Raw genomic sequence first — 27,248 nt, 5'->3', positions numbered from 1 at the left:
GATAAACTATTTAAATAGACCAATAACCCATAAGTAAATAGAATCAGTCATTAAAAGTCCCCCAACCAAAACAAAGCCCAGGACCAGATGGTTTCAGCAAAGAATTCTACCAGATTTTCAAAGAAGAGCTAATACCAATACTCTTCAAATTGTTCCACACAATATAAACAGAAGGAACATTACCAAATTCTTTTTATGAGGCTACAGTTACCCTGATAACCAAACCACACAAAGATGCAACAAAGAAAGAGAATTACACACCAATCTCCCTCATGAACATTGATGCAAAAATACTCAATAAAATACAGGCTAACCAAATCCAGGAACACATCAAAAAATTATCCACCATGACCAAGTAGGCTTCATTGCAGATATGCCTTGGTTCAACATATGAAAATCTGTCAATGTTATACACCATATAAACAAACTGAAAGAAAAAAAACCACATGATCATCTCATTGGATGCTGAAAAAGCCTTTGACAAAATCTAACACCCCTTCATGATAAAGGTTCAAGAGAGATCAGGAATACAAGGACCACACCTAAACATAATAAAGGCAATTTACAGCAAGCCAACAGCCAACATCAAATTAAATGGAGAGAAACTCAAAGTGATTCCACTAAAATCAGGAACAAGAAAAGGCTGTCCACTCTCCCCATATTATTCGATATAGTACTTGAAGTTCTAGGTAGAGCATTAAGACAACAAAAGGAGATCAAGGGGATACAAATAGGAAAGGAAGAAGTCAAATTTTCACCATTTGCAGACAAAATGATAGTATACATAATTGACCCCAAAAATTCTACCAGGGACCTCCTACAGCTGATAAACTTCTTCAGTAAGGTGACATGATACAAGATTAACTCAAAAAATCAGTAGCCCTCCTATGTACAGATGATAAATAGCTGAGAAAGAAACCAGAGATACATCACCCTTTACAATAGACACAAATAATATAAAATACCTTGGCCTAACTCTAACTAAGCAAGTGAAAGACCTGTATGATAAGAACTTTAAGTCTCTGAAGAAAGAAATTGAAGAAGATATCAGAAAATGAAAATAAATCCCATGCTCATGGATAGGTAGAATTAACATAGTAAAAATGGGAATCTTACCAAAAGCAACCTACAGATTCAATGCAATCCCATCAAAATCCCAACACAATTCTTCACAGACTTGGAAAGAACAATACTTAACTTTATATGAAAAAAACCTAGATAGCTAAAAGAATCCAGCATAATAAAGAAAACTCTGGAGGCATCATGAACCTTGACCTTAAGTTCTACTATAGAGCTATAGTAATAAAAACAGCTTGGTACTGGAATTGAAGTGAAGACCCTGAAATTAATCCGCACATGTATGAATACCACATTTTTGAGAAAGAAGCCAAAACTGTACCATGGAAAAAGAAAGCATCTTTAACAAATGGTGCTGGCATAACTGGATGTCAACATGCAGAAGATTGCAAATAGATCCATATCGTCGCCATGAGCAAAACTCAAATCCGAGTGGATCAAAGACCTCAACATAAATCCAGTTACACTGAACCTGATAGAAGAGAAAGTAGGAAGTAGTCTTGAATGCATTGGCATAGGAGACCACTTCCTAAATATAACAGCAGTAGCACAGACACTGAGAGCGACAATTAATAAATGGGGCCACCTGAAACTGAGAAACTTTTGTAGTGCAAAGGACACAGTAAATAATACAAAACAACAGCCTACAGAATGGTAAAGATCTTTACCAACCCCACATCTGACAGAGGACTGATCTCCAAAATATATAAACAATTCAAAAAGGTAGACTTACAAATACTGAATAATCCAAATTAAAAATGGGTTCGAGAGCTTAACAGAGAATTCCCAACAGAAGACTCTCAAATGGGAGAAAGACATTTAAGGAACTGCTCAAGATCCTTAGTCATCAGGGAAATGCAAATCAAAAAACTCTGAGATACAATCTTACTCCTGTCAGAATGGCTAAGATCAAAAACACTGAAGATATTTTATGTTGGAGAGGATGTGGAGCTAGAGGAATACTCTTCCACTGTTGGTGGGAATGCAAACTTGTACAGTACTCTGGAAATTAGTATGGTGGTTTCTCAGAAAATTGAGAATGTTTTCCTCAAGACCCAGCTATACCACTCTTGGGCATATACCCAAGGAATGCTCAATCTTACCACAAGGACACATGCTCAACTATGTTCATAGCAGCTTTCTTTGTAATAGCAAGAACCTGGAAACAACCTACATGCCCCTCAACTGAAGAATGGATTAAGAAATGTGGCACTCAATGGAGTACTACTCAGCAGTAAAAAAAAAATGATATCATGAAATTTGCAGGCAAATGGATGGAGCTAGAAAATATCATCTTGAGTGAGGTAACCCAGATTCAGAAGGACAAACATAGTATGTACTCACTCAAAAGTGGATACTAGATATGAGGGAGGTGATGGCCAGACTGCACCCCACAGCTCCAGAGAGGCTAGCTAACAGGAAAAGACCCTAGGAGGGACACATGGATGACCCTGAGAAGGAGAAGTGGATGAGGTCTACATGAGTGGACTGGGTGTGTGGGGGTGGCAGAGGAAGAGTAGGGGATGAGAACATAGGGAAATGGGAGGGTCAAGCTGGAACAGGGACAGAGTGGGAAGGCAGGGAGGAAGATGCCATGATATATGAGGAGACCATGGGAATAGGAAGAGGCAGGGTGCTGGGGAGGCTCTCAGGAATCCACAAGGATGACCCCACTTTGGTCTGCTGTCAGTGGTCCAGAGGGTGCCTGGACTGGTCTTCTCTGGTGATTGGTCTAACAAATACCGTAACTGTCATCATAGAGTCTTTGTCCAGTGACTGATGGGGGCAGATGCAGAGATCCACAACCAGGGTCCAGGATGCGCTCCTGGAATCCAATCGATGAGAGAGAGGAGGGATTCTGCAGGCAGGGCACTGCGGGGATCATGATGGGAAGACATGCAGGAATGACCGGCCACAATAGTGGAAGCCCATGAACTGTGGACTGGTGGCTGTGGAGACCCCATGGGACTAGACTAGGCCCTCTGGATACGGAAGATGGTAGTTTAGCTTGTACTGTTTGGGGGGCACCCAAGCAGGGGGATCGGAGTCCAACCTTGGTGCATGAACAGGCTTCTGGGAATCAGGTGCCTGTAGTTTAAAGCCTTGTGCAGCCTTGGTACGGTGGGAAGGGGCTTGGACCTGCTTAGGCTCAGTGTGCCTGGCTCTGCTGCCTCCACATGGGAGACCTTGACTTGGGGGATGTGGGGATGTGGAGTGGCTTGGGAGGGAGTGCTGTGGGGTAGGAGGAGGGAAAAGTGAGGACCTGAGGATGGTATGTAGAGTGAGTGGAAAATTTCATAATAAAGAAAAATGAAAAAAAAAACCCACAGATATCAGTTGTTATACTGATTATTTTAATTAGCTTAGTGGATATTTATGGGTTTTTGAATGAGATCATTTTCACACGGTCTTATTGCTTCTTGAATCACTTTATTTAATCATTCAGAAAAGTAAGAACAGCTCATAGATCACGAAAACGGAAAGGAGAGGTAAGTCAGAAATTTGGAATGTGGTATGCTGACTTCACAGGAGTGGGGACAATTCCTTCAGAAAGAAATGGTGATTTATATGTGATACTGATTCCATGGTCAAGAGGATATGATGCATAATTGTCATCCGGTTGTCCTCTGTGCAAACATGAAAGTAAAAATGAAAACATAGTTGAAAGGACAGGAAAGATTTCATCCTTGAGAGTGCATGAACACAAAATTAAATATAACAATATAGAGTATAGAGAAGGGATTATACACAAACAGTTCCTTTCCTAGAAACCACAAGTATCTTATACTTTGGATTCCATAGGAGTATTTTCTACAGGAAATAATGACATTCTGTGGCCTCACATGAAATTTGAGATTGAGAGGATTCAAAAATACATAGAAAAGTTCAGCATGCTTGCACCATATCTGTGGCAAATAATATTCCACAATCATAAATCAACTGAGATTTTTCAAATGACAAGATACATTTTTGATGTAATATTACACAATATGAATGTATTAGTACTTCTGAATAAGATAAAATTCCTTCATATTACTAAAATATTCTATCCTTTACTTTTGTCACTAAGATGTTTAGCTTAAAAAGACAGATATTATGCTGTCCTGATTTTGTCTAATTTTGTGTTCATTATTTTCCTTTGTTACAGACTTATTTCTAATTGTTTATGTAATAAGCACAAATACATTTAAATATCAAGATGATTAAGCATAACTTCTGTTTCTACTCACCTACAGAAGGTCTTTACATGGGGCAAGTATCTGTAAAAGAAAGGGAATGGGGTAAGGAGAGACAGAAATGTTATCATAAGAATATAAGAACAGCTCCCCAATGATTATTGCTTGAAATAACAACTGAAAGATAGCATGTGACTAAATATAATCTGAATTAGGGGTCTAACTCAGTATATATATATATATATATATATATATATATATATATATATATATATGTATATGTATATATATGTATATATGCTATAGCCAAAAAAAAAAATTCATCGAGGTTACCTGTAGCCAGAACATCTTGAATGTTTTCTGATGGAATGTTGTGTTTCTCAACATAAGCCTCAACTTTTCTATGTGCTTCTTCAGTCAAAGGCTGACCTTTTCCTACATTGCATGAATGACAATGTCAGAGACAAGTTGAGTAGAATTCTGCAGAATTTACATTGCTTCCTTAGTGTCCCAACATGGTATGAAACAGAAAATCTCAACTACTCCAAATTCATTTTTACTCGGTGGATCCAGACAATAATAATTTTCCCCATGTTCCATTTAATGAAGTCTAAATGGTGGTATGATATCACTTTCCAGTGTTTCATGATACATCAAAAGTAAAAACTCTTCTCTAGAGTATCCATGCATCTCAATCCTGTCCACTTTTAAAAACATAAAACTAGAGAATCATGAATGCCTCTCAATGGAACTTTCCCATTTCTCCCAAGTCTGTACTTCATATTTTAATTTCATACACTCTTGATCAAATGACACTCAAATGGCCTGAACTTTGGGAAAACAGTATTTGTTCCATTCTTTCCAGTGAGGAAACATGAAGATAAACTCTTCCAATAGCCTCCCCATTGTCCCTACTTGTCAACGGCCATGCTACTTGAATTACAATATAGTGTTAGAGTGGGTCCACACAACAATACGATTGTCATTTAGTGGACAGGAAGTTAGAAATTCCATGATACTGTATTTGGGAGTGAATCTGACTTAATCCTCTTTTGCAGAGTGATACTTTTGCTACAATTTCGGAGAATCTACTACCATTCTTACCAAGAAGAAAAATCAAGTTTGTTTCTGTGCCGGCTCGATCCATATTCTTACTCTTAAAGACTGCATGCGTTGCTGTTAAATACTTAAGTTCAAATTTGTTGTCACCTTCATCTGTAAAATGGAAATATTTAAAACTAAGTGTCAGTCATTTTTCTACTTTATTTGATGCCACCTATTTGCTAAATATTAATATTGACCCTGACTGTAGCAATCATCTCTGATTCACTACTATATGACACGTTTTCCAAAGCAATTCTTGTAGTCATTCATTTTGCATATCCCATCATAATACAGTGACCAATCATGTCTTATCTTCAAACCTGATAGGGATTCGTAAGTACAGACACTTTCCCTTTTCTCTGAATGCCTAGTGTCAAGACTTCTATGACCAGTCACTTGGTTATTCCTTTCCCTTTCAACCAGATCCCAAAGCCCATTTTTCAATTCACTGAAAGTATGAAACTATGGTGTTATACCATGATACTTGGTGGGCAAATATGTACATGTGCAAAAATAGATGGTACTAATTAGTAATATGCACGTTATCATCTTGTAAGATTAGTAATGGAAAAGATGTAAAGATGAACATTTTGCGTATACCAGACATTCATGTTTTGTAGTCTGTCTGTCTGTGTGTTTATGGGTTTAAGTGTCTGTCTGTCTGTCTGTCTGTCTGTCTCTCTCTCTCTCTCTCTCTCTCTCTCTCTCTCTCTCTCTCTCTGTGTGTGTGTGTGTGTGTGTGTGTGGTATTTCCCCTTGTTGACACTTATTAAATGATAAAAGTAGTTCATGGGAAAAATAAAAGGAGTTAGGATCTGAACATTTTCTATTACAGCAATACCTTTTAATATCCATTTTAAGTTAGGAAAACATTAGACTTGCCAGAAGAATGTGTCTTCTGTTCACTTAAGATGAAATCAAAAGTCAAATTGTATATAATTCAGTGGAATGGTATTGATATTACGTTAGCAATTCTTACAAAATTGAAGTGGTCAGTCTGAAATACTTAAACAGATTTCCTTCTAATTGCTATTAAATATTGAAGTTTATCATCCAATAATATAAATGTTGTAATCTCTGCAAATTATGAGAAAAGGAAACATTGAAATAGCACTGCTAATTTAAATTTTCCATAAATCAAGGATGACACATAATTTCTGCAATGTAAGTACTTGAGAGGCTAAGGCATGAAGTTTGAGAAGATGTTTGAGGCCATTGAGGCCTATTAGTGAGTGGCAGGTCTGTCTGATAACAAACTGAGACATTGTGTGAAAGACAGTGAAAAAACACTGAATATCAACTAGAAATAAATTTTCGTGCAGGAAAATGATTTGAAGACGTCTTGTTAGAATTGTTCACATTTTTAGGTAATAGTGTTCTTCTCCATGTAAATTTCAGATGACCTACAATATACTCTGTCTATGTAGCATATCTCAGTTCTTTGGAAGGATTGATAACTTTCTGAGTAGCCAAAAGTTTTCTAGATTCATGTCCCTATGTGTGGCTGAAGTATTAGCATGAATGTGCACACTGACATTGCTTTTGTTCATAAAGGAAACTCGTAGATCCTGTACTTACATTGGGTTCTGTAGGAGCCATCTGCTTGCTTATAACCAGTGACTGTGGTCTTTGAGCATTGGCCATTCAAACTAAAAATCAAACAGAGAATCCATGGTTTATTCTTTATAACTTTTAAATTCCTATTAAAGGTCTTCAAATGTTATAAAGAACTTGAGCCAGTCTATGAACAGTGTATAGAGCTAGGACTTGCCTCACTATTCCTATTTCTTGTTTAGAAAAGATCATTCTGTTTGTAATCATACAGATGACTTCCTTTATTTGTGCACATTTTGCCAAGTGCTCTATAGGTTCTCATGGCTTCCTTATCAAAACTTTGCTCTTCACTGAGTAAGACTTTCATTATGCTAATTCTCTTATTCTAGTCCAGAGATAATATCGACACAAGTTTATATGCATGTGTTTAAGTGCTTTTATTTGTAACCTGAAACATAATTGTGGCTACAGGAGAGAAATAGTTCTAAGCATTTTAGTCCTAATGGTGTTATGTAGTCTTTCACTAAACACAGTTATCCAAATGCGAGAGAGAGAGAGAGAGAGAGAGAGAGAGAGAGAGAGAGAACAGAGAGTCTTTGAACCTAAAGCTTCAGAGAAAGGGATTCATAAGTTAGACTTATCTGACCTGTTTGTGGAGGACTTTTCTCTGACATCATTGTTTGGATAACATAATATATATGGCTTTGACACAAATGCTCACACATACCTTTTGACTTACTAGAAATGAGAAACTTAGAGTCTCATACATCTAATATTAGAGAATAAAATTCAACCACAAGCCTCCAAACACAAGAATTTCTAAGGAAACACTCATGGAATTGGAGACAGTAACTAATCTCTGTGTGGTGTTCAGAGATACCCCATCATGGATTAATAAAATCACATTGCTAAAAATGTGATTTCATGACCAAAAACAGAACATTCCCTTATAAATTTAACAACATAAAGGCTGGGAAACATAAATAGTCTGCTCAGTTTACATGGCTGATCATTTGCTTACTTGACATAAAATGTGATTTCCATTTCACTGCATTCCTCATTACAAGTAATTTCACGAACGTAGATTCTCAGAGGTCCTTCTACTTGTACCTTGCCAACATTGTCAGCAGCGATGAGAAGTGTTACCCAATTTCCTTCAATCTGAAAAAAGTAAAAGGCAAATAAAGGAAAGAAATAAAACGGGTCATTGAAATATGATTTGGTATTCGCATCTCTGATCCCGGTCCTTGGAAATATGTAAACAATCTAAAACTATAAATCAATAATGTTTTGTTAGTCCAAGATTATGTATCTACAGCTCAAGAATTACACAGGGTAGTATGATGACTTGATTAACACAGCATTTTGGACTTGAGAATTTGGGGAATTGCTCATGTTTTGGCCTCTCATGCTCTGCAAATTCAAAACACTGTTTGCTTATTTCATTTGTTCCATCCTAGAGAAATATGATTATGAAACATATCTGAGTGAAGTTCAGAAAGCTTATTACATTAATACAGACTTGCAAGGACTAACTGAACGACACATCACATCTACAGAAATACACTATTGAGGAACCTCAGACATTTGCACAGACCATGTGATTTTACCTTAGCTTGAGCATGGGCCAGTCCAAATGCCAAAGCCAGCAGCAGAAACTTTATCATGGTGGCACCTATCTTTGGTCTTCTGCAGAAGCTCAAAGAAGTTCAGTGGATGTGAAGGAACTGAACTGACAAAGATTTTTATACAATTAGTTAGAGGGAGTTTCATGGAATCAACCAATGGTTCTGCACCACAACAACCTACATCTGTCTGGTATTTCCTCTTTGACCCTGCTGAATGGTGTATGATCTCATATCCCTTAACTAGTAAGATTAGCCTTAAGGTCAGGTTATGTTGGGATGATTAATTGAGCATTCTATCAGAAAGAACAAACTATCCCTGTGAGAGCATTAAGGAATGGCTTTGCCTCCAGAACAATACTGGCGGGTGAAGATCATAATGCATATGTCCTACATGATTCATTTAACCAACATGACATGCGATTAAAATACATTCTGAATCTAAGCATAATACTGTGCAGTTAACTGAATTTAAACGGTGGCCTTGGACATATGAGCCAGAGTAACCACACTCTTAGAAGAAAAGATTTTAAAACATTTGGAGGATTTCTTATGAGGATGTTGATATGTCTTGTGCTACTTTTAAGTCTTTCCATACATTGACTACAATAGCCTTCCAGTATATTAATTTCAGCTACCATGGTACAGAGCTACAAGAGCTATCATCAAAGCTTAACCGTGTGAATAATAGGAAAAATGCTGCTAGATATCCACTGGTAATAAAGACAAGTATCACTGATTAAAATGAACACAATCAAGTGAATCAGCCTATAATGTCCTCAGAGAAATTTTATAATTGTGCAAAGGGACTCTACATTAAAGCTGAAAATAATGCTTTACATTTCCTAAAGCGAGGACCCTGCCCACACAGTTGACTTCTTTACACATCAAAACCAAGGTCTGTGTTGTGCTTAGCCATTGGATCTTGTCATCCATTTCTAGGAACCCCCAAGAAGAATATCAGGACTCTGCAGTTATTGTTTCTCCTCTGGGGCCTCTCTCTCTCTAACACATCGAATAACCTACAGTTAGCTCTTTGGTAATTTTGTTTGACAACCCACGGTTTCTGACTACATCACTACAAAGAGTTAGTCTGTAATTTATGACACTTTCTTTAGATTATATCCTGTTATTGTCTCTATTATTTCAGTTTTTGAGATTATTCCACAATAACATCATTCTGCAGTCCCTTTCTCCCCTCTAAACTCTCCAATATGTACCTACTTCATCTATTTCAATTTTGTGGACTCTTTCTTCACTAAATGTTGTTACATGCATATGAGTTTGAGTGTTCACAAGTGAGTGCTAACTTTTATCTGAAGATTTGGAGCTCAGAATAACAGAAGAGACCTAACATGCCACGGTTGTCTTTTTAGATCTTGGTCACCTCACCCAGTAGGATCTTTTGTAGTGCATGCCATTTACCTGCAAATGTCATGAATTCATTTTCCTTTACCTTGGAATATTATCACAGAGTGTATAAGTACCACTATTTCATTATCCATTAGACAGCTGTAGAACATTTATGTTGTGAATAGAGTACCAATTAACATGGATAAGAAAGTATCTATGAAATAGAATATCAAGTCATCTAGGAATATTTCAAGGAGCTATATAACTGAGTCACACAGTATATATTTACCTTCAGAAAACTAAGAATTCTCCACACTGCTTTCCAGAGTTGCTATACAAATGTGTAAATCCCAACAAAAGGTGTCTCTGGGTAACACAATTGTACAATCTCTCTCTCTCTCTCTCTCTCTCTCTCTCTCTCTCTCTCTCTCTCTCTCTCTCTCTCTCTCTCTCTTGCTATTGCTTTCTCACTTTTTTTGCTCTGTGTGATTGTCTGTGTGTGTGTGTATACATGAGTGTGTGTGTGTGTGTGTGTGTGTGTGTGTGTGTGTGTGTGTGTGTGTGTTTTCAATTGTCTCTCTTCAGGTCCTGGAACCATTTGACTGGACTTTCTCTTTTCTTATACGATGTGTTTTAAATTTGTCAGGTTTTCTAGATATTCATTCACACCAAGCATGTTTGCTTATATTGGACATAAAGTAGCCATTTCCTGTCTTCTGAAGATTATGGAAGAGGACTTCGCTCATGGGCTTGTACACTTCAATTCTAACCTAGGGGCCACTGATGGGTTGGAACTAGGAAGAACCTTTTTCCAGCCCTTTTCTTTCTGCTTGTGAAAACATTAGGGACCAAGCGTTAATTCCAAAATGAAGGGCACATATATAGCCCTGATTAAACTCAAACTCATAGAGCCACAAATAAAGTTAAAATAAATGATACTGTGAAAGGGACTTGTTTGGGAGGGAGGACTTGACAAGATTGAAATGGCATCAGAGAGAATTATCAGAAAATGTTATTTATGTGGGAAATTGTCAACAAACAAGTTTTTAAAAAGCATGTTACTTGAGATATTCATGGAAAATCACCTTTTTGGAAAAAATGAAAAGGAAATATTGTGGAGTACAGAATGAAATGTGAAATATTGAGACATTCTGTACATTCAGGTTCACAGACCTGGCCCCTGAGCCGCAAATATTCTTTCTTCCATAAAAATCCCTCCACTCTGTCCAAAGACCCAATCTTCTGTTTAGTGACACTCATGGACTGTGTGTTGTCCCCATATTCTACAAATATGAACATAACAGTGGAAGGGACACTAGTTCTCATTCTTTCTTCATGTGCTTTTGTTTTCTGTTACCAGTCAGTAACAATGAGAGGAGAATCCACTTTATAATCCAATTACAGACTGATGATGTGCTTCTCTGTTTGTTGACCTTTTCAAACCAAGTTGATGATTCACTGACTTCTGTTTCTCAAGAACTCAGCTGCTGTATTTTTTGGCTTGATGCTCAGGACCAATAGGAACAGTGGCAGGCACCTGTATGACTTAATTGCCTCCATCATTTGGCCAATACTTAGCCCTTGTGCACAGATGCACTGTAATACATTTGTTTTGGTTTCCAATGTGAGTTTTATTTTATATTTTCAGAAAGAATAAACTGATTGTTACATGATTGCTCCTTCACTATTTTCTATAGTCCTCTGTTCAAATCCCTACTCATTTATATTAGCTGTGTTCTTTTTATTAATGATATTAGGGATTTTGTTATGCATTCTGAATACATGTGCTGTTAGAAACAATGTATTCAATTATCTTCTCAATATATGAACTTTCTATCAACTATTTCTTCAGTGCACCTCAATGTCCCAAATATCTAAATTTTGATAAAATTCACCTCTCTCTCTCTCTCTCTCTCATAGGGCAATCCAGAGATTCAATGATGATTTTCCCAAAACAATTTTCCTCTAGCCTATATCCAATATATTATTTTTTTCCTTTTTTTTTTTTTTTTGGTTTTATTATTATTATTATTATTATTATTATTATTATTATTATTTTACAACACCATTCAGTTCAACATAATAGCCACAGAATCCCCTGTTCTCCCCCTCTCGCCCACCCCTCCCCCCAGCCCACCCCCCATTCCCACCTCCTCCAGATCAAGGTCTCCCCCGAGGACCGGGGTTGACCTGGTAGACTCAGTCCAGGCAGGTCCATTCCCCCCTCCCAGACCGAGCCAAGTGTCCCTGCATAAGTCCCAGGATTCAAACAGCCAACTCATGCAACGAGCCCAGGACCTGGCACCAATGCACAGCTGCCTCCCAAACAGTATTTTTTTTTTCCTTTTATTTTATTTTACAATACCCTTCACTTCTACATATCAGCCACGGATTCCCTTGTTCTCCCCCCTCCTGCCCCACTCCCCTTCCCTCCAGCCCACCCCCCAATCCCACCTCCTCTAGGACAAAGCCTCTCCCGAGGCCTGAGATCGACCTGGTAGACTTAGTCCAGGTAGGTCCAGTCTCCTCCCAGACTGAGCCAAGCGTCCCTGAATAAGTCCCAGGTTTCAAACAGCTATCTCATGCAGAGAGCCCAGGACGTGGTACCACTGCCCAGATGCCTCCCAAACAGATCAGCCAATCAATTGTCCAACGACTGAGGAATCTGGATGCAGAGATCCACAGCTAGGCCCCAGGTGGAGCTCCGGGAGTCTAATTAGCGAGAAAGAGGAGGGTTTATATGAGCGAGAATTGCTGAGACCAAGGTTGGATAAAGCACAGGGACAATTAGCCAAATGAATGGAAACACATGAACTATGAACCAAAGCCTGAGGGGCCACCAACTGGATCAGGCCCTCTGAATAGTTGCGACAGTTGAATAATCTCAAAAACTGAAAGAAATAGAGACAATAACAGGATATAATCTAAAGAAAGTGTCATAAATTACAGACTAACTCTTTGTAGTGATGTAGTCAGAAACCGTGGGTTGTCAAACAAAATTACCAAAGAGCTAACTGTAGGTTATTCGATGTGTTAGAGAGAGAGAGGCCCCAGAGGAGAAACAATAACTGCAGAGTCCTGATATTCTTCTTGGGGGTTCCTAGAAATGGATGACAAGATCCAATGGCTAAGCACAACACAGACCTTGGTTTTGATGTGTAAAGAAGTCAACTGTGTGGGCAGGGTCCTCGCTTTAGGAAATGTAAAGCATTATTTTCAGCTTTAATGTAGAGTCCCTTTGCACAATTATAAAATTTCTCTGAGGACATTATAGGCTGATTCACTTGATTGTGTTCATTTTAATCAGTGATACTTGTCTTTATTACCAGTGGATATCTAGCAGCATTTTTCCTATTATTCACACGGTTAAGCTTTGATGATAGCTCTTGTAGCTCTGTACCATGGTAGCTGAAATTAATATACTGGAAGGCTATTGTAGTCAATGTATGGAAAGACTTAAAAGTAGCACAAGACATATCAACATCCTCATAAGAAATCCTCCAAATGTTTTAAAATCTTTTCTTCTAAGAGTGTGGTTACTCTGGCTCATATGTCCAAGGCCACCGTTTAAATTCAGTTAACTGCACAGTATTATGCTTAGATTCAGAATGTATTTTAATCGCATGTCATGTTGGTTAAATGAATCATGTAGGACATATGCATTATGATCTTCACCCGCCAGTATTGTTCTGGAGGCAAAGCCATTCCTTAATGCTCTCACAGGGATAGTTTGTTCTTTCTGATAGAATGCTCAATTAATCATCCCAACATAACCTGACCTTAAGGCTAATCTTACTAGTTAAGGGATATGAGATCATACACCATTCAGCAGGGTCAAAGAGGAAATACCAGACAGATGTAGGTTGTTGTGGTGCAGAACCATTGGTTGATTCCATGAAACTCCCTCTAACTAATTGTATAAAAATCTTTGTCAGTTCAGTTCCTTCACATCCACTGAACTTCTTTGAGCTTCTGCAGAAGACCAAAGATAGGTGCCACCATGATAAAGTTTCTGCTGCTGGCTTTGGCATTTGGACTGGCCCATGCTCAAGCTAAGGTAAAATCACATGGTCTGTGCAAATGTCTGAGGTTCCTCAATAGTGTATTTCTGTAGATGTGATGTGTCGTTCAGTTAGTCCTTGCAAGTCTGTATTAATGTAATAAGCTTTCTGAACTTCACTCAGATATGTTTCATAATCATATTTCTCTAGGATGGAACAAATGAAATAAGCAAACAGTGTTTTGAATTTGCAGAGCATGAGAGGCCAAAACATGAGCAATTCCCCAAATTCTCAAGTCCAAAATGCTGTGTTAATCAAGTCATCATACTACCCTGTGTAATTCTTGAGCTGTAGATACATAATCTTGGACTAACAAAACATTATTGATTTATAGTTTTAGATTGTTTACATATTTCCAAGGACCGGGATCAGAGATGCGAATACCAAATCATATTTCAATGACCCGTTTTATTTCTTTCCTTTATTTGCCTTTTACTTTTTTCAGATTGAAGGAAATTGGGTAACACTTCTCATCGCTGCTGACAATGTTGGCAAGGTACAAGTAGAAGGACCTCTGAGAATCTACGTTCGTGAAATTACTTGTAATGAGGAATGCAGTGAAATGGAAATCACATTTTATGTCAAGTAAGCAAATGATCAGCCATGTAAACTGAGCAGACTATTTATGTTTCCCAGCCTTTATGTTGTTAAATTTATAAGGGAATGTTCTGTTTTTGGTCATGAAATCACATTTTTAGCAATGTGATTATATTAATCCATGATGGGGTATCTCTGAACACCACACAGAGATTAGTTACTGTCTCCAATTCCATGAGTGTTTCCTTAGAAATTCTTGTGTTTGGAGGCTTGTGGTTGAATTTTATTCTCTAATATTAGATGTATGAGACTCTAAGTTTCTCATTTCTAGTAAGTCAAAAGGTATGTGTGAGCATTTGTGTCAAAGCCATATATATTATCTTATCCAAACAATGATGTCAGAGAAAAGTCCTCCACAAACAGGTCAGATAAGTCTAACTTATGAATCCCTTTCTCTGAAGCTTTAGGTTCAAAGTCTCTCTCTCCTTATGAATCCCTTTCTCTGAAGCTTTAGGTTCAAAGACTCTCTGTTCTCTCTCTCTCTCTCTCTCTCTCTCTCTCTCTCTCTCTCTCTCTCTCTCTCTCTCTCTCTCTCTCGCATTTGGATAACTGTGTTTAGTGAAAGACTACATAACACCATTAGGACTAAAATGCTTAGAACTATTTCTCTCCTGTAGCCACAATTATGTTTCAGGTTACAAATAAAAGCACTTAAACACATGCATATAAACTTGTGTCGATATTATCTCTGGACTAGAATAAGAGAATTAGCATAATGAAAGTCTTACTCAGTGAAGAGCAAAGTTTTGATAAGGAAGCCATGAGAACCTATAGAGCACTTGGCAAAATGTGCACAAATAAAGGAAGTCATCTGTATGATTACAAACAGAATGATCTTTTCTAAACAAGAAATAGGAATAGTGAGGCAAGTCCTAGCTCTATACACTGTTCATAGACTGGCTCAAGTTCTTTATAACATTTGAAGACCTTTAATAGGAATTTAAAAGTTATAAAGAATAAACCATGGATTCTCTGTTTGATTTTTAGTTTGAATGGCCAATGCTCAAAGACCACAGTCACTGGTTATAAGCAAGCAGATGGCTCCTACAGAACCCAATGTAAGTACAGGATCTACGAGTTTCCTTTATGAACAAAAGCAATGTCAGTGTGCACATTCATGCTAATACTTCAGCCACACATAGGGACATGAATCTAGAAAACTTTTGGCTACTCAGAAAGTTATCAATCCTTCCAAAGAACTGAGATATGCTACATAGACAGAGTATATTGTAGGTCATCTGAAATTTACATGGAGAAGAACACTATTACCTAAAAATGTGAACAATTCTAACAAGACGTCTTCAAATCATTTTCCTGCACGAAAATTTATTTCTAGTTGATATTCAGTGTTTTTTCACTGTCTTTCACACAATGTCTCAGTTTGTTATCAGACAGACCTGCCACTCACTAATAGGCCTCAATGGCCTCAAACATCTTCTCAAACTTCATGCCTTAGCCTCTCAAGTACTTACACTGCAGAAATTATGTGTCATCCTTGATTTATGGAAAATTTAAATTAGCAGTGCTATTTCAATGTTTCCTTTTCTCATAATTTGCAGAGATTACAACATTTATATTATTGGATGATAAACTTCAATATTTAATAGCAATTAGAAGGAAATCTGTTTAAGTATTTCAGACTGACCACTTCAATTTTGTAAGAATTGCTAACGTAATATCAATACCATTCCACTGAATTATATACAATTTGACTTTTGATTTCATCTTAAGTGAACAGAAGACACATTCTTCTGGCAAGTCTAATGTTTTCCTAACTTAAAATGGATATTAAAAGGTATTGCTGTAATAGAAAATGTTCAGATCCTAACTCCTTTTATTTTTCCCATGAACTACTTTTATCATTTAATAAGTGTCAACAAGGGGAAATACCACACACACACACACACACACACACACACACACAGAGAGAGAGAGAGAGAGAGAGAGAGAGAGAGAGAGACAGACAGACAGACAGACAGACAGACACTTAAACCCATAAACACACAGACAGACAGACTACAAAACATGAATGTCTGGTATACGCAAAATGTTCATCTTTACATCTTTTCCATTACTAATCTTACAAGATGATAACGTGCATATTACTAATTAGTACCATCTATTTTTGCACATGTACATATTTGCCCACCAAGTATCATGGTATAACACCATAGTTTCATACTTTCAGTGAATTGAAAAATGGGCTTTGGGATCTGGTTGAAAGGGAAAGGAATAACCAAGTGACTGGTCATAGAAGTCTTGACACTAGGCATTCAGAGAAAAGAGAAAGTGTCTGTACTTACGAATCCCTATCAGGTTTGAAGATAAGACATGATTGGTCACTGTATTATGATGGGATATGCAAAATGAATGACTACAAGAATTGCTTTGGAAAACGTGTCATATAGTAGTGAATCAGAGATGATTGCTACAGTCAGGGTCAATATTAATATTTAGCAAATAGGTGGCATCAAATAAAGTAGAAAAATGACTGACACTTAGTTTTAAATATTTCCATTTTACAGATGAAGGTGACAACAAATTTGAACTTAAGTATTTAACAGCAACACATGCAGTCTTTAAGAGTAAGAATATGGATCGAGCCGGCACAGAAACAAACTTGATTTTTCTTCTTGGTAAGAATGGTAGTAGATTCTCCGAAATTGTAGCAAAAGTATCACTCTGCAAAAGAGGATTAAGTCAGATTCACTCCCAAATACAGTATCATGGAATTTCTAACTTCCTGTCCACTAAATGACAATCGTATTGTTGTGTGGACCCACTCTAACACTATATTGTAATTCAAGTAGCATGGCCGTTGACAAGTAGGGACAATGGGGAGGCTATTGGAAGAGTTTATCTTCATGTTTCCTCACTGGAAAGAATGGAACAAATACTGTTTTCCCAAAGTTCAGGCCATTTGAGTGTCATTTGATCAAGAGTGTATGAAATTAAAATATGAAGTACAGACTTGGGAGAAATGGGAAAGTTCCATTGAGAGGCATTCATGATTCTCTAGTTTTATGTTTTTAAAAGTGGACAGGATTGAGATGCATGGATACTCTAGAGAAGAGTTTTTACTTTTGATGTATCATGAAACACTGGAAAGTGATATCATACCACCATTTAGACTTCATTAAATGGAACATGGGGAAAATTATTATTGTCTGGATCCACCGAGTAAAAATGAATTTGGAGTAGTTGAGATTTTCTGTTTCATACCATGTTGGGACACTAAGGAAGCAATGTAAATTCTGCAGAATTCTACTCAACTTGTCTCTGACATTGTCATTCATGCAATGTAGGAAAAGGTCAGCCTTTGACTGAAGAAGCACATAGAAAAGTTGAGGCTTATGTTGAGAAACACAACATTCCATCAGAAAACATTCAAGATGTTCTGGCTACAGGTAACCTCGATGAATTTTTTTTTGGCTATAGCATATATACATATATATACATATATATATATATATATATGTATATATATACTGAGTTAGACCCCTAATTCAGATTATATTTAGTCACATGCTATCTTTCAGTTGTTATTTCAAGCAATAATCATTGGGGAGCTGTTCTTATATTCTTATGATAACATTTCTGTCTCTCCTTACCCCATTCCCTTTCTTTTACAGATACTTGCCCCATGTAAAGACCTTCTGTAGGTGAGTAGAAACAGAAGTCATGCTTAATCATCTTGATATTTAAATGTATTTGTGCTTATTACATAAACAATTAGAAATAAGTCTGTAACAAAGGAAAATAATGAACACAAAATTAGACAAAATCAGGACAGCATAATATCTGTCTTTTTAAGCTAAACATCTTAGTGACAAAAGTAAAGGATAGAATATTTTAGTAATATGAAGGAATTTTATCTTATTCAGAAGTACTAATACATTCATATTGTGTAATATTACATCAAAAAATGTATCTTGTCATTTGAAAAATCTCAGTTGATTTATGATTGTGGAATATTATTTGCCACAGATATGGTGCAAGCATGCTGAACTTTTCTATGTATTTTTGAATCCTCTCAATCTCAAATTTCATGTGAGGCCACAGAATGTCATTATTTCCTGTAGAAAATACTCCTATGGAATCCAAAGTATAAGATACTTGTGGTTTCTAGGAAAGGAACTGTTTGTGTATAATCCCTTCTCTATACTCTATATTGTTATATTTAATTTTGTGTTCATGCACTCTCAAGGATGAAATCTTTCCTGTCCTTTCAACTATGTTTTCATTTTTGCTTTCATGTTTGCACAGAGGACAACCGGATGACAATTATGCATCATATCCTCTTGACCATGGAATCAGTATCACATATAAATCACCATTTCTTTCTGAATGAATTGTCCCCACTCCTGTGAAGTCAGCATACCACATTCCAAATTTCTGACTTACCTCTCCTTTCCGTTTTCGTGATCTATGAGCTGTTCTTACTTTTCTGAATGATTAAATAAAGTGATTCAAGAAGCAATAAGACCGTGTGAAAATGATCTCATTCAAAAACCCATAAATATCCACTAAGCTAATTAAAATAATCAGTATAACAACTGATATCTGTGGGTTTTTTTTTCATTTTTCTTTATTATGAAATTTTCCACTCACTCTACATATCACCCACAGATCCCCACTCTTCCCTCCTCCCACCTCACAGCCCTCCCTCCCAAGCCACTCCACATCCCCACATCCCCACATCCCCCAAGTCAAGGTCTCCCATGGGGAGTCAGCAGAGCCAGGCACACTGAGCCTAGGCAGGTCCAAGCCCCTTCCCACCGCACCAAGGGTGCACAAGGCTTTAAACCACAGGCACCTGATTCCCAGAAGCCTGTGCATGCACCAAGGTTGGACTCCGATCCCCCTGCTTGGGTGCCCCCCAAACAGTACAAGCCAAACTACCATCTTCTGTATCCAGAGGGCCTAGTCTAGTCCCATGGGGTCTCCACAGCCACCAGTCCACAGTTCATGGGCTTCCACTAGTGTGGCCGATCATCCCTGCATGTCTTCCCATCATGATCTCTGAAGTGCCCTGCCTTCAGAATATCTCCTCTCTCTTATTGATTGGATTCCAAGAGCTCAGCCTGGCCCCTGGTCGTAGATTTCTGCAATATAATATCTGCATTACTGAAAACTATTGTGATATTTGGAAATGTCACAATTACTGGAACCATGGACATGAACACTGCAGAAGTGCATTTTATGTTGTGCTTCATATTTACTCTTTCAGCTGTAAATTGTGATTTGTGTTTGAATGGTCCTAACACACTAAAAGGTTTCACATAACAAACTCTTTGGGTCTGCCTCCATGTTCCACATTATTTAAGAGAGAGGATGAAATCTGTTTTCAAAAGTACATGTGAGGAGATTATCTTTTGTTAAATGACTTCATTGAGCAAATGAATCTGGATATGCTTTACTAGGGTACATATGAGTCATTCACATTTAAAGAATAGAGTAAATTCATGAGAAGTATATTCCATAGATACCAAGCTCTACAAATATTTGTGTATATATTATAATTTTCTGTTTGTATTACAATGATTCCTTAGAATGTAGTTAGCTATCAAAATAGAAAAGACAGATGCGATCTTTTTAAAAGGGCTTGGAACAAAAAAAAAAAGAAAAGATTTTAGACAGTGTTGCTACATCCAGTTTCCTGAAGTATAAAGATATAACAGATGCAAATTACATTCAATATTTATCAGCAAAAGATTAAATAAGGAACAATGACCTGGTTTTTGTTGTACAAAAAAACCGAACACTCCTGTTATTTAATCTTTTTTTGTTTGCCTTGTAAAACCATGTTACTTGAGAAAAAATACTGACTGTTTCTTTGAAAATTTTGTATATTCAGTGTCTATTTGCATCAATTTTACCATTATCCTCCAACTAATAACTACTATTTCTGTACCCTCAAAATCTTCCATTTTTCCATCTTCATCATGAAATTTCATATTTACTTGAATGTGTGTGTGTATGTGTGTGTGTTGAGAGTGAGAGGTTTACTCAGAAATTTGTAGCCCAACTGTGTCCTCTTGATGTTTCTAATATGTATTCATGTTCTGTCCTGGCCCCTTGGTCTTCAATTACTTATAAGTGGTCATTTTAGAGGGAAATGGAATATGACTACTTCTTTTACTATCAAAAGTTGCTATCTAAGCTGCTAAGTCTTCAAATGGCATGGAAGTTCTAATACACAGCATTCACATAGTAACCACATGGGTAAAGTATGCCCATTCGTAGAAGTAACTCAAAGGTGATTAGTTGAACTTATGTATTGAGTTATAGAAGGTAAATCATGCTTGGTTTCATGAACATATCCAACTACCAATGTTCTGTTCATCAAGCAGTATAATTTCTAAGTGTATCCTGAATTGTAATTTCTAAATCAAGAATACTAGAGAGATGATTTTAATACCAGTCTTAGTTGGTAGTACTTTCATGGTGGTCAGGGATAATCTTCATGCATCACATTGCAGATTTTTTTTTTTTGCAGATTAGTTCTCATACCAGCCTGAAGCCTCCCAAAGGTGACAGTTTTGCAAGTTAACAATGCCCACTGAACCTCCTTTCTCTGCCCCGCCAGCAAAATGAACTTCAGAAAACAAATGACTATTTCAAAGTATGGATTATAGAGCAAAAAGGGATGTTTTCAGAAAGTGAAATACAAATGGCTGAGAAAAACATAAAAGTCTTAGCCATCAGGGAAAAAAGTAAAACTCCTTAGAGATTTTGTCTTACTGCAGTCAGAATAACCAAGATCACTAAAAGAAATGATATCCTAAGCTGGTGAGGTTACAGAGTAAGGGCTGCACTTATTCCTTATGGGTGGAATTGAAAACTAGTTCAGTTGCTCTCAAAAATCAATGGGGAGGATCATAAATACTATACCATTCTGACCACAAGTCCTTCAAAGAAGAATTACAAGCAAACTCTGTTAACATTTTATTTGAAACAGAATATGAAGGATCACTCCCAAATATGGTATATAGAGCCAGTTAATTTAATACCCATTAAAGAACACAAAACACACACACACACACACAGCAAGAGAGAGTGAGAGTGAGTCAGAGAGGGAGGGGCACGAGCATAGAGTAACATCTGGTGATCATAAGAACCTAAATCCTTAATAAAATACTAAAAAATGAATACATGCTTATTTCAAGAAGATCTTCTAAATGATTAAAATATCTTTATTCTAGAGGTTTAGGCTTGGTTCAACATACAGAATTCTATAAATATAATTAATCATCAAACGTAATCAAGGCAACAAAGTACAGGATTAACTCAATAGATGAAGAAAAAGCCTCAGACAGCATATCTCATGCTTTATAAATAGAAATTTCAGAGAGAGTAGTAATGGAGGGAACATATTTCAAAATATAAAAAGCTATCTCTGACAAACATACTACCAATACCATCCACTATGTAGAAATACTGCAAGGAAATCTACTAAAATCTTGAAGAAGACAGGGTGCCGACTATCCTCACTCCTTTACAATGTTGTGTTAGAGATATTACACTGAGAAATACAAGAAGTGAAGGAAATTAAAAGCACACATCTATGAAAAGATGAACTAACATTATCCCCAATTTCAGATGACATGTTATTATACTTAAGACATAGCCAAATTGTACCAGAAAACATGTAGTAGAATCAATAATTTAACAATATGACAAGAACACACATAGTAAATTCAACAATTTAACAATATGACATGGAAAGAATCAGTTTACAATAATCAACAGCCTTTCTGTATACCAAAAATAAGGCCCCCTTAGGAAGATATCATGGACAGAATCCCATTTAAAAGAACATCTTTCTTTAAAAGAAAATATTTTGGGTGCTACATAACCAAGAAGAAGTAGAAAGCAAACTTCCAATGTCAGGAGAAAGTTTTTGAGAAAAATCCTACTAAATGAAAAGGCATTTAATATTCATAGAATGGTAGAATTTGTACTGGAGAAATGATAATCCAGTAAAAAGCAATTCACAGATACAATGCAATGCCAAATTTAAAAAAGGAAAACAAAAAACATAACACTTTTCACACAAATAGGAAAGAATATACATCCTAATTTTCATATGGAACCAGAAATGACTCTAGATTTTATGACGAATCCTGTGATAAATGATGAATACAGGAGGTATTATCATTGCTGTGTTTAAGATATCTTATAGAGCTAGAAGGTTAAAAAACCTAGCTAACTACCCACGCTAATGATGTGATGTACAGTATAAATTACTGCCACTTTACTAAACCTGCATAACCCTTAACAGCACCAATGACAACAACAATGATACACACAAAAACAACCACAATTTTGTGCTTATACCCATAGAAAAGTGTATTATTCACCTCTCTTAAATCAAACTTCTGTTTTCAACACACTGAATGATTACAGAAAACCACAACCAATCAGAAGGCAGAGATGTGGAGCCTGGTTCCCATGGAGTATATTAAAAACATCCCCATAACTGAGGTTCAGGGAACATTGTGTAAGAGGGGCCAGAAAGGTAGAAGGAGCCAGAGGGTCAGGGAGTTTTGTATGAGATTGTTTATCCTAGTAATATCAGAAGCTATACCCACAAGGTGTCATCTATATGACTGGCTCAATTGCAGCAGAATAAGGAATAAGGATGACAACAACAATAGGCATGCCAGAGTAGACTGGGGAAACATCATGAGGCCTCAGTCCTAGAGATAAAACTGACAAGCAACTGATGAGAGCCATGATTGGGAGATATAATCTTTCTATTGAGGAGCATAGTAATTGGTTATTCAATACCAAATGGTAGGCTTGTAAACACATAAATAACATTATACATACTGAACAGGTTGTATTTTCCTATGTGGAAAAATCATAGGAATAACACACACATATATTTATGTCAGATAATTCCAGAAAAAGAAGTTATGAATTTGGAAGTGAGTACAAAGGGCATATGGGATGGTTTAGGTGGGAAAAAAGGAAGGGAAAGTGAAGTAAGTCCATGATAATCTCAAAACATTGTCAGAAAGAACTTGCATTCTGATACAGGCACAAAAATTTTCTTAAAGAGCAATATAATCAAGTAGAAGAGCTCATTACTATGGCCATGTGGACCTTAGCAAAAGTCAAAACACCTACACTGGAGAAAAGACAGCATCTTCAAGGATCCTGCTGAGAAAACTGGGTATCTACTTTCAGTATAATGAAATTGGACTCATGTTATTACTTTTCACAAATATTAGATAGAAATGGATCAAAGACCTCAGTCTGAATCCTGAAATACTAGATAGAAACCCCAGTAGACAACATAGGCAGTATCTTACAAGGAACAGGTATAAGACAGTATTTTCCAGGCAGGATTCCTTTTGCTAAGGAATAGAGGCCAAAAACTTTCAACTGTGACCTCATGAAACTAAAAATCATCCACGCTGCCATGGAAATAATAAATGGTGTAAATAGATATCTGCGGCGCGCTCCTCGGCCAGCGAGGAAGAACGACCACCATGCGAGGATCCTTCTCAGAACACACTTTATTGGAGCGCCTCTTGATTAAGGGAGAGCGGGAGGTGAGGGGCCCCGAGGACTAAACTGCAGCTGCTTATATAGGGAATCAGGCAAACGTGTCGTACTGTGATTGGGTCCCGCCAGAATGCTAGCACGGGGAGCCACGGGATAGGCTGAGGACATAAGGCCAATTACCATACTCGTGCATCATAGCCAAATATGGAGTTGTTTACAGCTAGGCTACCAGGAAGCCAGCGCCATCTTTGAATAGCGGCTCCCTACATCTCCCCCCTCTTTATTAATTAAGCCGCAGGAGAGAGTATAGGTCTGATTTCTGCAGCACAAGTATTTCATCCGATCAGGTCCCCACCTCATGATGTGTTGACCGATCGAGGATGAGTTAACTGTGTATAATTGCCTGCATACCTTCCCAAGTGCAATGGACTAACCAGTCCTAAGGGGTGCAAAGGCTATGCGTGTAACAATGGTCCACATACCTTCCCAAGTGCAATGGACTAACCAGTCCTAAGGGTGCAAAGGCTATGTGACTCATATGCAGTCAGACTTGCTCTCCTTGAAGGAAGGAAAATGTCCTACACTTCAAGTGCAGTGCCGAGCCTGGCATCCTGTGCTCAATACAAGTATGTGAAAGCTGTCCACATACTTTCCCGAGTGCAATGGACTAACCAGTCCTGGGGGTGCAAAGGCTGTGTGGATATTAGTTGTTCTTTAAGGCAGAAAGCCAGATCTGAGGGGAGGAGCCACACTCCAAAGCATCCTCCAAGGCAGCATGCCAAAAATATACCCTACCCCCACCCATTCTAAACAGGGAAAAGGTAGAAGCAATCCAGGAGGACAGTCCCTCTGCCATGCTGAGGTCCACTCGTGTGGAGTTGATGGTCATCACTGCCACTCTGCTTCTCCAAGGTCTCTTCAAATTCTCCGGACCAATTTCCTATAAGATAACTGGACAATCGTTTAGACAAATTCGCTGCTCGGGAACCATTTTGAAACTGCACGCTAGTGACACAAACCAGGCATTCTCCACTCACAGCCCAATTGGGCCAGCTGCCAAAGGATGTCAACTTGTTCTTGTACCAAGTCAATGCACTGGTTAAGCACCATAAGGCCACCTTTCAACTGTGCATTTAGAGAAGTAGAGGTATGAAGGATGGTTTGGAGCCATCAACTCCTTCCACCTGAAGAGGCCAAAATGGCCAAGCTTGCATCTCTGGAGACAGGGACCAGCTGCAGCAGTTTGAACCTCCACTGCAAAGGTAATGCCTAGCACCTGGCCCCCAGCCAGCACAAGGATTCCCCATAACCTCTCTGAGAATGATTAGAATAACAAGTAATGTGTGAACACCATAATTCCCTCCTTGGAGCATAATTAAAGGAGCTACATCAGAGCAGCTAGCATCCATTCGTGCAGCTCGTGTGGCCTCGAGAACTGCCGCTGCTAGACCAGCATTACTTAGCGGTCCCCCAATTTCCCGACAGGCTTTTAGCCAAGCTTCTAATCCCTTTCCTTTCCACAGGGTAATAGCTCTACGACATTCTTTTGTGCTTTGCTCATATACTAATTGTTGAACCAGAGGCATAGCTGTTTCTACATCACCAAATTTCTTTCCTGCTGCCTCCATCATTCTAGCTACAAAATCTGAAAAAGGTTCATTAGGTCCCTGAATGATCTTAGTCAAATTCCCTGATACTTCTCCTTTATTTGGTAATGATTTCCAAGCTTTAGAATAAATCTCATTTATCTGCTGATACACTTCAATAGGATATGCTGTCTGATTTACCGTCCATTGTCCTTGACCCAGTAGCATGTCAGCCGTCCACTGTGGTTGATTATTCTGAAGATTAATTCTAGCTTGTACCTGGGCTCTATCTGTAACTATAGATTTGAAGTCCAGATACTGTCCTGTAGTTAAACATGCTCTAGCTATTTCGAACCAATCTGTTGGAGTCATAGCCTGAGTAGTGAGCCTAGTCAATAATGTTAAGGTATAACTGGCCGTTATTCCGTAGGCTCGAGCAGCCTCTACCAGGTCTTTTAATTGTTTATAAGGCACAGGTTCATGATATCTGTTGTTTGTTTGCGGATCTTCAAAGACTGGAAACGCGGACGCTAGCCGCGCCCAGGTGTCTCTCCTGATAAAACGACAACCTCCACCTGTTTGCAGACACGAAGGTGTTGCCGAGGGTGGATGTGGTCCCGAAGGCGCCGTTGGTTCCACATTCACCCCAGCAGAAACATTATAAGGAGGAGGTCGCTGCCGCCCATGTCTCTCTTCCTCATATTCAGCGGCAGCTTCCTCTAAATCCTCCTCCTCATCAGGATCTAACTCATCGTCTAATACTGGATATCCTTCCTTTTTAGGCCTACTTAAGTTCTCCCCTTTAACGTCTGATTCTGATAGACTATCCTGGTGCTTAATTAATGCCTTGCGTCCCTTTCTAATGATTTCCACATTGCGTTCTTCCTTGAGACATGCATATACAAAACAGCAAAGAAGAACAACAATTGTCATAGGAATGAACACAAGAGCAAGCACAAACGGATTTATCCCAACAATCAGCATACCTGGAGAACTTACCGACGTCACCGCCGTTCCTGGCGAACCCACCGACGTCACCGTTCCTGGAGAACTTACCGACGTCACCGCTCCGTGTGCTGAGTTCTGAATCCTCCTCGACCCCTCACCTGGTGTCCAAAGTTTCCTTCCCGTCCCAAGTTTCCTTCCCGGGTTTCGGCACCAGTTGCGGCGCGCTCCTCGGCCAGCGAGGAAGAACGACCACCATGCGAGGATCCTTCTCAGAACACACTTTATTGGAGCGCCTCTTGATCAAGGGAGAGCGGGAGGTGAGGGGCCCCGAGGACTAAACTGCAGCTGCTTATATAGGGAATCAGGCAAACATGTCGTACTGTGATTGGGTCCCGCCAGAATGCTAGCACGGGGAGCCACGGGATAGGCTGAGGACATAAGGCCAATTACCATACTCGTGCATCATAGCCAAATATGGAGTTGTTTACAGCTAGGCTACCAGGAAGCCAGCGCCATCTTTGAATAGCGGCTCCCTACAGATATCAATAGATTGGGAGAGATTAATGGCCATAGATATATCTATCACATTCTTTCTTCTGTCAGCATTGATCCTGACCATCATGTCAAGAAAGAGTGTCACAGAGTGCTTGA

The 27,248-nt window shown here is 38.2% G+C and overlaps 1 long non-coding RNA gene across 1 annotated transcript; it reads right to left on the bottom strand.

Moving 5' to 3' along the window:
- Positions 1-4,586: 4,586 nt before the first annotated feature.
- LOC143270878 (uncharacterized) lies at positions 4,587-7,003 on the bottom strand. The gene is made up of 3 exons (XR_013048097.1): positions 6,936-7,003; positions 5,358-5,468; positions 4,587-4,688 (listed from the first exon to the last, which is right to left on the bottom strand). It is a non-coding gene; the product is annotated as an uncharacterized LOC143270878 (long non-coding RNA).
- Positions 7,004-27,248: the final 20,245 nt, after the last annotated feature.

The sequence above is a fragment of the Peromyscus maniculatus genome, chromosome X (genome assembly GCF_049852395.1).
Source record: "Peromyscus maniculatus bairdii isolate BWxNUB_F1_BW_parent chromosome X, HU_Pman_BW_mat_3.1, whole genome shotgun sequence".
Classification (NCBI taxonomy): domain Eukaryota; kingdom Metazoa; phylum Chordata; class Mammalia; order Rodentia; family Cricetidae; genus Peromyscus; species Peromyscus maniculatus.
This window is presented reverse-complemented; position numbering and strand designations above follow the sequence as displayed.